The sequence below is a fragment of the Anarrhichthys ocellatus genome, unplaced genomic scaffold (genome assembly GCF_004355925.1).
Source record: "Anarrhichthys ocellatus isolate YVR2014 unplaced genomic scaffold, GSC_Weel_1.0 scaffold20, whole genome shotgun sequence".
NCBI classification, from domain to species: domain Eukaryota; kingdom Metazoa; phylum Chordata; class Actinopteri; order Perciformes; family Anarhichadidae; genus Anarrhichthys; species Anarrhichthys ocellatus.
Genome location: NW_022280050.1, coordinates 5,086,434 through 5,100,074, shown reverse-complemented (window position 1 = coordinate 5,100,074; position 13,641 = coordinate 5,086,434). Strand labels below are relative to the sequence as shown.

General features: G+C 42.4%; 1 protein-coding gene across 1 annotated transcript in view; it reads right to left on the bottom strand.

Moving 5' to 3' along the window:
* LOC116389791 (plakophilin-4) overlaps nucleotides 1–13,641 on the bottom strand; it is a 68,695-nt gene that overhangs the window by 37,897 nt on the left and 17,157 nt on the right. The window lies entirely within an intron of this gene.

The window sequence follows — 13,641 nt, the reverse complement described above, 5'->3', positions numbered from 1 at the left end:
ACACACACACACACACACACACACACACACACACACACACACACACAGAGGCTATATGGTACTGCTATTTCCCCAGCCCACACAGAGAGATAAGCACCACTTCAGTGGGTGATATTTAGCCTTGGTGGCACTGTTCCTATGGGAGTCGAGTAGAAATCAGCATTTGACTAATTATCTAGCCCGAGCGAGGCCATTACTTGCACAGCTCTCTAGCTCCAAGCACTGCATCATGACACTCATAAGATCCACACAGGGGCTTTAGTACACGGAAAAAATGATTGCATACACACACACACACACACACACACACACTCACACACACACGGGCACTAATTTGCATACCTTCTACCCTTTTCCACTAAAATTAGACTGTATATGCAGATTTTTTTTAAACACGGGAAAACACGCAATAGACTCATTTCCTACTGGCAGTAGACGGGTAAGCCTTTCTGTTTTTTTGTTTTCTTGTGGGTCACGTTCAACAGCATGGATGCACCAGAAGCAGTGAAAATGTTACTGCGTACCTCTATCTTTTACTTCTGTTGTTTATTCAGTCACTCTATCAAATTCCCAAACCAGATTTTGTGATGGTTGGAACAGTGGAAAGACTAAAAGATGGTTTTGATGAGTTTTATTTTGTTTCTGTTGTCTGAATAGAGTCTGGTGGCTGTGAGGAGAGCATAGTAATTACTGTATATATGTTTTGTACATTAATGAATTATAGTAATTGTTTCACAACCCTGTTGATTTTATTTACAACGTGTGTCACACAGCAATTAATACTTGTGACTACAGCAGAGTAATTTGTCCTACTTTGCCAACTGTAACCATTCCCACTAAATACAAAAGCCTAAGATGTTAGCTGTTATTTGACCAGTGTGAAAGGGGCTGTAGAAACAACTTTTTTTTTTTATTCACCCATACCACTACCACGGCAGTATAAAGAGAAAATTCTAACTAGCACCAACATTCATGTTTTTCTTGCAAAAAGGCCTCACTCACCATAACTCTAGATGGCAGGATCCTCGCCCTGCTATCTTTAGTTGTGCCATGTAATGTCCATTACCATGGTCAATTACATTCACAGTCAGCTGCCTTCACACACACACACACACACACACACACACACACACAAATAGACTCTCAGCTTCTTTTGTGACCTCTGAGGAAGTTTGGCCACTCTACGACACCAAGACCAGCTACTTTCCACACCTACTGTTCAATGCTCCTTTACATTGAAGACATGCTCTACTCACCCCCCCCCCCCCCCCCCCCCCCCCATGCTGCTGCTTTTTTTTACCCTCCACTGCTCTCCTCTCCTCTACCTCATTTGCAGATATGTGAAGCCTAACTGCAGTGAGAGGGAGCATGCGGGAGGGAAAGCTGCTAAGTCCTATTTCCTTAATGACATTTTTTTTTTTTCATCTCGCTGAGATACATGCGCGGTGCTACGAGCAAGCCCGATTACATCTTGTGCTGCTCAGCAAATAAGATGAGATAAGATAGACCTTCATTCATGGGATGGGGAAATGAACATCCATATTATTATTACATATACTAAAAAGGACAGCCTGGTACAGAACAAGTTATTGTTTACCTTCACGACGTGGTGGAGATGTGTTGGTTTGCACAGTAAAAGCCTGCAGCTCACATGCCAGCGGCTTTCTCCTCCGGTCACGTTCGCCTTTTTGCAATATTCAAACTCAACTCACTGACACAGCAGTGCAGAATATGTCCACATCTTGTTGGAAAACCAATTTTTTTTTACTGAGCAATAGTGCAGCTATAACAAAGCACCGCTCTATCTTCATGACAAATAAAATGAGTTTTCTGTTGCTGCTTCTCAATAAAAGCTTGGCAGGAGTTCCTGGTGGAAAGCTTGTGATGTGAAGCAGCGGCAGGAAATGTTAAGCTTGCATTAGCTGTTACAAAGAACACATATGTAAGTAACTATACCAGGGAAGACCATTCGTACTTGTGCTGGCCAATGTGTCCAAAACATGCTCTGCCTTAAAGAACAACCATTTCCGTTAATGTAAGTCTTCAAATGCAATTTGCCTTTAAACTATCACTATTGGCGAAACACTCCAGAAAGCAGTGTAGTTCCTCTGTGTGTTAAAAAATGATTGAGCAAATTACATTTTCACTTTGAGATCATTATCCCAATCATTTAATCGCCGAGCACAGGCCAGACTCCTGAGGAAACAGCAGGGATCATCCCGACGCCTGCTTATTCCTGATACATAAAACACACCCACAAGCTAACAGAGTGCAGATCACAGCTCCAGGAGGAGGACAGAGATAGAGTGGCCAAAACACTGATTTACTTAGAAGAAGAAATGAGCCATAAATCCTCTTTGTGACACATAACCCCCTTCTGAGTGATTTAGCCCCATGAAAATTGCCAATTTCAACTTTCCATTCCAAACAATCATTCTTGTTCACAGTCTTACTTTTTGTGTGGCTCAGTGATCAAAATACAGAAATGTATTTCTATACCTATGTGCAGAATGTCAAGGGAAGAGGGACTTATTCAATTCATGGGCTGCTTTTGACACAGCATTCATTTTAAGAAACTGGCCGTTTTTTGTTTTTACCAAGAAATCTTGAGTTCTGACCTCTTGGTCCGGCACACACTCCTCCTCATAGAAATACACTCAGAGTTCACAAACAACGTGGACTGTTCTTGCTGAGTCCTACTAAGTGATGCACAATGGGGCAGTGCTAGTCGGAGGACTGTTTCCCACAAGAGACGGTCAAAAGATTTAAATTATTGAGACACCATTTCTGCACACACGCGCACACACACACAAAGACGCCTGTATCTTGTGTGCATTTACGGTGCTGTGGTAATAAGATGACTTTACGGTGCGAACAAGGAATAGGACTTAATGCTTCACCTTCAATGTATAAGAGAGAGAGAGAGAGAGATGACACTGAATAGTAGTGAGAAGAGACTGAGCCAGAGAGAGAGACAGAGACAGAGACACAGACAGAGAGAGAGAGACAGAGACAGAGACAGAGAGAGAGAGACAGAGACAGAGACAGAGAGACAGAGAGAGAGAGAGAGACAGAGACAGAGAGACAGAGACAGAGAGAGAGATGACTCAAAAACAGTCTACTTGATACAAATCTGGAATTACTCCAGTGTGTGATTCTGCCAACAATGTGCAAGAGAGAGAACATATGGTGGAAGTGACAAGAGAGGGGTGTAATCCATATGGACACATGCACAGAAAACAGCAAGGACAGAGAGAATATTTTAACATCCGAATATTTGACTACAGTTTACTCCCACTAGATATGTCAGTCTGGGAGCACTGGGCCATTGTAGAAGAGTGTAAATGAGACAAATACAGTATAAATGCAAATGAACATAAATATGGATTTCCACTCATCCTCACACAAACACCCATACATACAACTAAAAGATTAAGTGAATCCTTCGTGTGTAAAGCTTATAGTTACTGTATGCGAGTCATGTATGAATATGTAGCAGACGCTTATGGGAAAAGAAAAGACAGTAAACACTCTCCAAATGAAGACGGAGATTTCCTGCTCCTGCAAATGTCACTATTCTTGGCCCACCATTTCTGTGCCTTCCCTCTTTTAAGCTCATAATCCAATTGTTTTGTTTGGCAGCGCGTCACCTCGTCAAGTCCGGCAGCTTCATCTTATGCGGCACTTCTCATTACACAGTTGCACATGTGAGCCACAAGAGAAATAAACAGCTCTGCCTTTCTTGATACTTCACACAAAAAGAGTGGCCGGGCCTTCAACCCGGCTGATTAGACGTTCTGCGATATTGATCGAGCGCAGCCGAAAGAGGCATCTGTTGCAGCCGTAAGGCAGAATAAGTCTCTGTCACTCGTGATATTCAAAGCTGCTCCCAGGCTATAGCGGTCAGCATCTTCCCGGATGCCCGGCCCAACCCTGCTGTGTTCTTACTCTGGAGGTGCATGGAGGAAGTACAAAGCTTCCTGCGTGGAGCTCTATCCTCCAGGTCTTTTCTATCGCTTCATAAATTGGTTTCAGCCGGTATCAGTTGTAGAATCATTGTGTGCTGTATTGATTTTTGTTATATACCGTTATGTACTGTATATTCATTTAGTTGTTTTCATTAAACTTGGAGCCCTTTTCAGAAGCTGGAGAATGGCAAAAGGTCAGGTGGCCTCCTCGTTCTAATCCTACAGCCAACCATGAAACAGTTCACTGGCCTCTCAGACGGCATGGAGGATTGCCGCCATGCCTCTTTACTATCCCATCCTCAGGCTTTCCTTAGCAAAAGACAAATGTTCCAAAGCTTGGATTCTCTCACACACATTTCAATAGACTTTCCTTATTGCCAACGACTCATTAAGACTATTATGAACAAGGATACATCTGTAATAGATTTAGCTAATATCCATAATTAGTGTGTGATAGCACAAAGGCTGTGTGCCAAAGTGGACCCTGGTCTGATGGAACGGGGACAAGGATGACACTCCTAAGTGGGGCTCATATTAGCCATGGAGAAGGAGTACTCTCTACTCTGTGTAATTCATTCCATGCTTGGCCCCAGCACAGAATAGGACACATCTATTCACCGTAACAGTCCACCGAGTCAGACTGAGCACAGTGGTAATGGTCGTTAAGCAAGGCCTATGCTTATTTAACGAGTGGGGGCGCAGCCTTGGTCGGTACCAGGCGTGAAGAGGGAGGACAGAAACAATGGGTGGCCGGCCTTTCTGTACCAACAAGGCTTCCAACGCTTTTATTTGACATTACAATGAGCCTGTTGGGCCTGCTGGTCTGCCTTTAGTCCCAGAGCTGAATCAGATCCTGTCCCCCTTGTGTCCTCAGATGGGCCCTAAAGAAACAGATGACACATGGCAGCAGACCCCGCTACCAATATACAGGCTCCCTTGTCATCTTTATGGATGCTGACAGTACAAGACCCATCTGAAATGCCTGAAGTGGCTTCTGCCCGCTGCTGGTTCAGCACATGAACGCCCGTGCAGCATAGATAAGCGAGGGAGCTTACGCACACATAAACCCCAAATGTCATACAGCTATATCGACATAACATACACAAACAGCCCCACTACACCATCGTGGATTGATTTTTAATCAATAACTGAAATATTGTATATGCAGTGTACAATTTGTGTGAAATTGTACACAAATAATAAAAACCTAATAAAAACCTAAAAAACGAATGCCTCCTTTTAGGGCTGTCTCCAGAACGGCGACATAATAAATGGTAATATATCGCCTTGCTGACAGTATACTTGAATTCACCAGAGAAAGACGGTACCTTGGCATAAACTAGCAATCAAGAATACAACCATATAATCTTTAAGGATGTTCCGTAGATCTTTTTGTGGGAGCAGAAAGCATCCAAAAGAGAGGCTTCTGACTCGTACACAAACTTGCCAATCAAGCCGAGCTCTTCAAACAAGATAGGACAGATTGTCAGTGATGCAATGTTTTTTAAACATCTTTCACACAATAATTGGTCAACCAGCACACTCTTGAATTGTTGCGTCACTTCCTCGTAAATTCATTCAATTGGACAACCACAGAAAATGGAACATGTACCGTACCCTGCTTTATACCGTGTTTTTCTGCTTACAACTTTCTATTCTGGGGAACTTTCAATACATTATTCAATACATTTTAATGCATATCTAATGCTTTGTTGGGCAGGTTTGGGTGCATGAATGTAAAGATTGATTATGCCAGATGTTTCTCTGTTAAGTCAAAATGAAATATTATGATATAGGAATGTCATTCTGCTAAACCTTGCAGAATAAAAAGTTATTGCATCAAATATTTTGATTTGAAAGCTGGCTGCTAAATGTTGGTAGTTCCTTCGCATACAGCACACAGTCAGCATGGGCAACATGAATTTATGGCGGGCAAAAGAGTTTAACACCCACACCGTGTCCCAAAATCGCTCCACTCGCTTACGGCTCTATATTTGTACGTCCAAAACAGATATAACACGATGTGTATTTGTAGCTAGCGTGGTTGCAAAGTCATATTTTACATTTATCCAAATAATTCACAAAACATTTACCTAGATTTGTGATGCCACCTCTCTTACGGTCAATGTCTGGACAGGAATGCATGTCCATGTCATGCGAGATTCACCATGCATACGACCTAGTTACCGAACAGATGCATCATTTCACCTCCTGTATGCAAAACAAGAAACCTACAACATCATACATGCCACATATGATAAATTAGGATAATATAATGCTGTGCTAGCGATGTGTGAAATTATGCTCGGTAACTCGGCTCCTTCCTTTATGTGACAGAATAATAATTGTGAGCAATACATCAGAGCAATTGCTGCCCAATCCTTAGTAGTGAGAGCCCAAATCCCTCTATTAATTAAGACTTGAGATCTTATCCTTAATAGTTCTCGTTAGCCTGAGCGCCGCCCATGTGAATCTGTTGCAAAGTGTGTTTCGGTGGTGCTGTGAATTGGGCCTGGAAAGATATGGGCTTGCATGTTCATTTGTGATGTTCAGATCCATTTTGCATAACTGGTGCAGATGGCTTTTTTTTTCCCTTTTAACCAAAGATGTGAATCTACCAGAAATATGTTTGCTCATTAAGTGGCAATGAGGCTTGACAGCTCTTCATCCTCACTGCAGTGTGGCAGACCCATTCCCGACGCTGTCGCGCAGTGGGAGAATGACGGCAGAGGTTAAAGGATTTTCTGCAGCAGCAGGGACAGAAAAGCAGGCCTGAGGTGTGAGCAAAACAAAAAAGAACTGGCCTCAGAAGAGGCTGTGTGACCAGACCTGAAGGAACCACGCAGTGCAATTACTTACAAAAACTGCCACAAAGTCACCTTGTTACAATACTAAAGGTTTGAGGAAACTGGCTGCAGCGTCATGCCACCACAGCAGAATTATAATAACCACACTGGATAGAAAGACATTTAAAAAATACTGTAAAGTGGCTTGCTGAGGTAAGAGAGTGTACGGCAGATATAGGTCAATCCAAGGGAGAAAATTGCTTTCGCACCCACAGCTGCACCAGAGCTTTTTGTACTGTATAAGCTGATAATGTGACAAGAGGCCACAAAAAAAACAGAAATGCAAATCATCATTCACTCTCAGATAATGGAAAAGCAAGTTTACAATAGAACATCATTTCTGCCAGGATTTCTAATGCGGCATTACAAGCATTTATAGCAGGGAATTTGTCGAGCAGCAGCTAAAATTATTTTTTAAGTTCTTCTATCGAGAGGAAATTGGCATACGGCAGTTGTATACAGACATGGAATTCAAGGTAAAAGCAGGATGAATACTGTTAGAAAATTGATTTACTGCTGGCTTCCCATGTCCAATAATGATTCACTCCGTGATGACCTCCATGTTGTACCGGTACACTTTAGCTGCTTATGATTCTGTGTTTACCAAAATACAGTGTAATCCATTGATCCGTGGCTGAAATTTCTTTGTTAATTTTAAATGTATCTTTAAAAATGTTAGTTGTTGCACTCTATTAAAAAAAAGCACAGACTAAAAACATTGTTCACCAGACCGCATCACTCCAAAAATAATTTCATGTTGGCAGCATTTGAGATAAAACATTGCTGCTGACACGGAGGAGTATAAGACCCCTGAGAACATTGTTTCCCATATATTTGAGCATGAAAAGGAAATTACAATTTGGCTTGATAATGAAATGCCATTATAGAAACTGTCATTTGTGTGGTGAATGCTGAATAAAAGGAGCTGTCATCAGCATTAGCAAGTTACTGCAGCCAGCACTTGCCGGAGATTGACAACAAAAGAAAGACCCTCAATGACAAAGAGAGACTGTGTGCGAGGGGGCGAGCGCAAAAAAAGAAACATCATGTCAGTTCCCGACAGATCCAACGACAATCTTAAAATGTGTTGATTGAACTAAAGTAAATCTTTCAACGATTTGTTTGTGGCCCCTGTAAGCGAGGTGTGACTGGTACAGGTGGTGAAAAAGGAACATGTTGGAAATAGGGCTCAATGCAAAGGCTGGTGGGTGTTCTTCCCCCTCACACTTAAATCTTCACAGTAAACGCCTTTGCATTTCTGCCTCATTAGCATTCAAAGCCAGACATAATTACACCTTAAAAGACAATTTATGCAGCATTACTAGTGGAACCAATTAGCAATTTTTCTGTGAATCGGTGGACACAATTTCTCCTTTCAAAAACCTTGACTTCTATAATAAACCTGGCTTCAAGTGCACGTGGCACCTGATTATTGTGTGTGAAAACAATGTTTTCTAATCTAACAGCATCATCTTGTCATTGGTGCTGTTAGCACAAGTGTGAAAGACTGAATTCAAAAACAGGACTTATAGCTGCAAATTACAAAAAGTAAACTATAAAGCTGTTGAACCTCAACAAAAGCTCGTAGGTGACGCTGCTGATAATAATGCCAAGGCATAGTGGCAGATAATAAATAAGAGTAACTCACAAAAAAAAAAAGGCAATCTGTATCTCCTCCGCTGGAACAAAAAACCCAAAATGCTGCGGCAGTGCAATCACACAGCCAGTGCAATTCACGCAGACCTGTGAACGAACAATTCCACTGAGAGATCAACAGCGTTGTGTCACAAGACACAGAAGAACATTGCTCTGGGCAAAGATGAAGAGAGTAAGCAATCCAGGGGCTGTCAATCCGGCGGTTTCTGTAGTGAACAAAGACTGCAGTGACTCGTGCGATTACCTCAAGATCAGTCATTTAGAGAAACTCATTCGAGAGATAGAAGAGCCGTAAAAACCTCATTGGTGATTCACCCGGCGGAGTTCCTAAAACTTGGAACGCGTGCCGTTCCAAGGGCGGCCCCAGCAGCATCTTACACGGTGCTTCCAACTTCCTGAGCACAACTCCTGCTCCCCGGTGACCGGGTCCTCCGTGTGCGCTGTTGACTGTGGCAATGATTATAGTGATAACGATGATGCTGATGACAGTGACGGTGATGAGTATTAACAGGCTAGCTTGGGGGGGGGGGGGGGAGAGATCTCCCTGGGCTGGGTTCAAACCGACAGCAGTGTGCCGGGCCCAGGCTGCACACAGACGCGCTCCTTTGACACCATGTCACATTTATCTCCTCTTCCTCGCTTCCTTTCCTTTCTGTTTTCCGCTGCATTGACAGCCTCCTGCCACAGCGCTTCAGAGCACCATTCACAGGTGACAGCCTCTCTGACTCTGCCTCTCTCCATCACGCTCACGCTCTCTTTTGTCCTCTTCCATTCACTCACCACCCTCTGCTCCCTCCCTCTGTATCGGAGCGTTTTGTCTTTCCTCTGTATATCCGAGCACTCTCCTTCACCTGTATCCCTCCCCTCTCGATCGGTCTCTCTCTTTTTCTCTCTCTTGTACTTGTTCTGCTCCCCCGTGGGGTAATTGCTCGGAGCCAGGCTTCCATTTTTATGACTATAATCAAGGCCAGAATGCTTATGCCTTTAGATTTCTCCTTGCCTGTGTCACAGAGGCAGCGCTAGGGAGAGGAAGGCAGATAAGGCCCCGAGGAGTGGAGAAAATCACTAGTCGATTGTAATTAGAGTCCTTATTTCTGCTATGGAGGTGGAAGAGACACTATCGCCTGCAGAGAGAATTCAACCTTTCTGCTGTGCTCATGGCATGGAATTGCATAAATGGGAAAAAGCACTGCCTTGAAGCTTTGCCCACGACCCGCCTGTTAAGTCCTTAAGCTGGGGTCACTTAGACAAAGATGACATTGGCTTCATTAAAAACGTTATGGAGACTTGCACTGGTATCACAAGAGGGTAATATTTCAGCCAGCTCATCAAGCCTTGAAGAAGAGGGTGCTGGAGTTGTAGCTCTCAAAGCAAGGTCAGCTCATTGGCTTTGCGACGAGTCCATATGTGTGTGCGCCTGTGCTGATTCGGAGGAAAACGGGGTCACAGAGTGTATAGCTCCAGTTTGCCGGGGAGAAGCTGGAGGCAGACAGATTTTTCATGTGGAACGGGACTCCAACAAAGTGGGAAAATTCCACTGTGGTGTTTTCTGGAAGGCGCTGTGTTGAAACACCATAGTGCGGCAACGCCTAAGAGGCCCCTTTTTGCCAGTAGTGTGGTGCATGTAGTCATGTCCAGGCACAGCTAATGACAGCATTACTCTGAGGGCAAAGCCCCATGATGGGGGAGGAAGAGGAGCACACAACGAAACACAGCGCTTTACACGGGTAAGAAACCACAATCTTGATTCTAGAAAATGATCTGCTCATCAGCGCTTAGGATCGCAAGGACTAATTTGACACCAGACTTGCGTTTGAGGATAAATCTCTGCCTCTGTCTGCAACTCTTATAGCTGTAAACAAGGGGCCATTTTGAAATGTTCTTGTTGCTCAGTGTGCAATATCAACATTACAGTTACGATTAAGTTGAATTATGACATCAAATCAGAACTTAAATGTCCAATGGATCTGTGATTGTATTACATCTTTATAGGCAACGTGTATAGCAACATTTAAAAAAAATAAAAAAATAATAAAATAATTTGTCTCCATATTTTCGACATAGTAATTACGTATATGTGAGAGCACGATATATAAAAACATCCACATCGGAGTTGAAATCACCAACTTTCCACCAATCTTGTTCATCAGCAATAAACTTAACACATTTTGCGAAACAGACAATAAATACGAGCCAATCAGAAACAGAGTAGGGCGGGTCTTAGCGGAATGCTGGTTGGGAATAAAATCCATCCAACTACCATGAACAATAGGGCACAAACTGCAAACGGTTTTATTGCTAGTGTGCTATTGGTTAAGCCAGTGGTGGCTAATGTTGCCTACGCCGGCTGTAAACACTTTTAAAAAGGTACTTGCCAAAATAAGAGCCTTTTTAACAGAAACACAGAAGTGCACACACTTACTACAAAATGTGGCAAGTGTGCGGCTGATGAATGTCGACAACAAAAACAAAACCTCTTTCATCGCTCTGGATGACACCTGTCAGTGCTGGACATAATGGACATTAGCCAGCTGTTTCCATCAAGGTACAAACTGTTCATCTCTGACATTAGCACAGAAAGTTGCTGAGGGATACTGCTTCATATGTTGAGTCCTTTACGGGCTGCAAAGGTGCAGCATTGCTGCAAAAAGCCTCGACATTTCAAGGCTTACATTAATAGCCCTATGCCAACTACACATAGCGAGGTTTACTCTCTTGTCATCACCTACCATCCCTCCCACGCTTTCAGCTTCCCCAGCCTATTGATGCTGCAACACAAACATAATCAAAATAGGAATACTGAGAAGCCACTGAAGATGTGTGTGTACATTAAGGAGTGCTTGGTGAGGATGAAATCAAATTTGACGCAGCTACTCCTCTCCTGGGAGACGCGGTAGGTAGCGGAGATGAGGGCAAAGTGATCACTGACATGCTCTTTATTAAAGGGCTAACCTCACACTCACTGATGCCTGATCAGTGGGAGCCAACCTAAAGGCTCCTGTATGCTCGCCTGGCTTGCTCTCCTAATGCTGTTGAATAGGGTGCTGAATGCAACTGCCAGGATACTCCAACATCTACAGCCTCTAAAAGGTTTCATCTATATGCTACTTTATGTGTATTTAAATTTGAGCATAAGAACACCTGAATGGAAGTGCCAGAAATGCTTTAACACTTAATCATTATCTAGCAATAATAACGTGTTTCCTTTGTAGCAGATAGCTCTTGCCCATGAGGGAAGTCAAACGTTCCTATTCTTTGTGAGTTTGCAAGCAAAAGAGACTTACATGCGTTGCTCATTTGAAGGTAGCGCTTCTAAACTGAGATGTTTCAGTATATCTCAGCCTTGATACATTTGCTGACATTGGCGCTTCCTTCCATGATTGGTCACACCCGAAGGCGCTTCCCAGCGGGAGTTACAAAAACGTATTTCAAGCCATTTATCTTGCAGATCGGTCTGGAAGAAACATTCTAGAGCCCTTCCACACGTTCAACTTTTTACTACATTTCATACCTGTCAACATCTATCTATGACCTTTTGTTCATTTCAACTGCAAATTGTTCGGTGTCCTGCTGTTGCAAAGTACTTCAACCAGGCAGGAAAGACAATGTCAAATGTAAAAGAACTTGACATTGTAAACGTGCGTTCTTCACGCCCAATACTAAATCACCGCAGAGAGCACCCCTAATCGGGCCATGATGTGGCATTTTTATTTGCATGTAAACACACACAGTGTGAGCTCAGACAAAAACGCGGTCAAGCATTTTATTCGTCAAACAGTTGTAAACGACTGAAATGAGAAATATTACTATAAGATGCAGTTGTATCCAGCTTGAACAGTTCTCCAGCTGATTCCGACATTAAGGGCCGGGTTATGCTCCAAATAAACAAGTTCACATGATGTGTTGTTCGACGTGATAATCGTTTAAATATGGAGATAATGGCACACATCAGTAGGGATGCACTGATCCGACTTTTTCAATCTGGATACTGATACCTGGGCTTCAGTCATCGGCCGATCTGATACCAGTGTTTAATTAATAAGCTGTTTGTGTCACTGTGTGGAAGTGACTGAGATCAGTTTGTTTTGTGTGTAAGGCGACATCAGGCTTGACTTTAACATTGCTTTAGTAAAACAAAATATTACCAATAAATAATTAGAATATAAATAGATATAAATTCAAAGAATTGTTATTTATTATTAAAATAATAAACGGTACACTAACAACTTGTAATAACAATGTGTCTACCAGTGGAGGTTGAATATTTTACCGTAATACTAGACGCAGACATGTAAAAAAACACTATTATTAGGCTCCCCGATTTGCTTTATTAGTCAGCACTTTCCCAAAAGTCTTCAATAACTGAAGGAGAAGAGCTTAAACTGATTAAATTCAAATGTAAAAAACACGGAAAATCCTGTCCTCATGCGCCTCCCTGTCATCGTGAGACTGATTCGATGTGGGTTGTATTCTATTCTAATTAAAGACAGTCAACATCGTCATTAGTCATCGACGAGCTTTTCATGCTCTCCATAAATCACACCTTGGAAATCTTGGAGATCTTAATTTTACAGCTTAACCTCATTGCTTGTATCATTCATACACACTCGACTTGCAGTTTGGATATTTCCAGCAGCATTTTAACACGGCAAAATGTTAGTTGAGATGTCAACTGAGTTGCTAATTTATGGCTAACAACATGAGTCTGTCACTGTCAGCTCTTTACAGATGCACAGATCGGTGACAAATTAAACTGACGTGTCTCAGTAAGGTGCTTTGCTACCACGAGCCTCCAGAACAGCTTCAGAGTTCTTTGGCAATACATCACACTGGAAGGATGAAATTAAAATCATAATTGAAATTCATTCAGAGTAATTTCTTTGACAACAGAGTTTCGCAAAACGGTACCACTTTTTACAGACGAGTCAAAGAAATAAGAAATAACATATTTTTTTAAATCAGATTTTATACTAAACAAAATATTCTTAAATATTCCAATAAATATAATAAGACATCTGTGGTTTTATGTAATAATAAAAAACAAAAAAAGTAAACTACATCTGACAAGACACACAAGGGACGTTGTGGTTGCTGAATCCACACAAAAGACTGTCTGGACGAGTGCGGCCGCCTCCCACTGCTTCAATTACACTAAAGATGAAACAGATAAC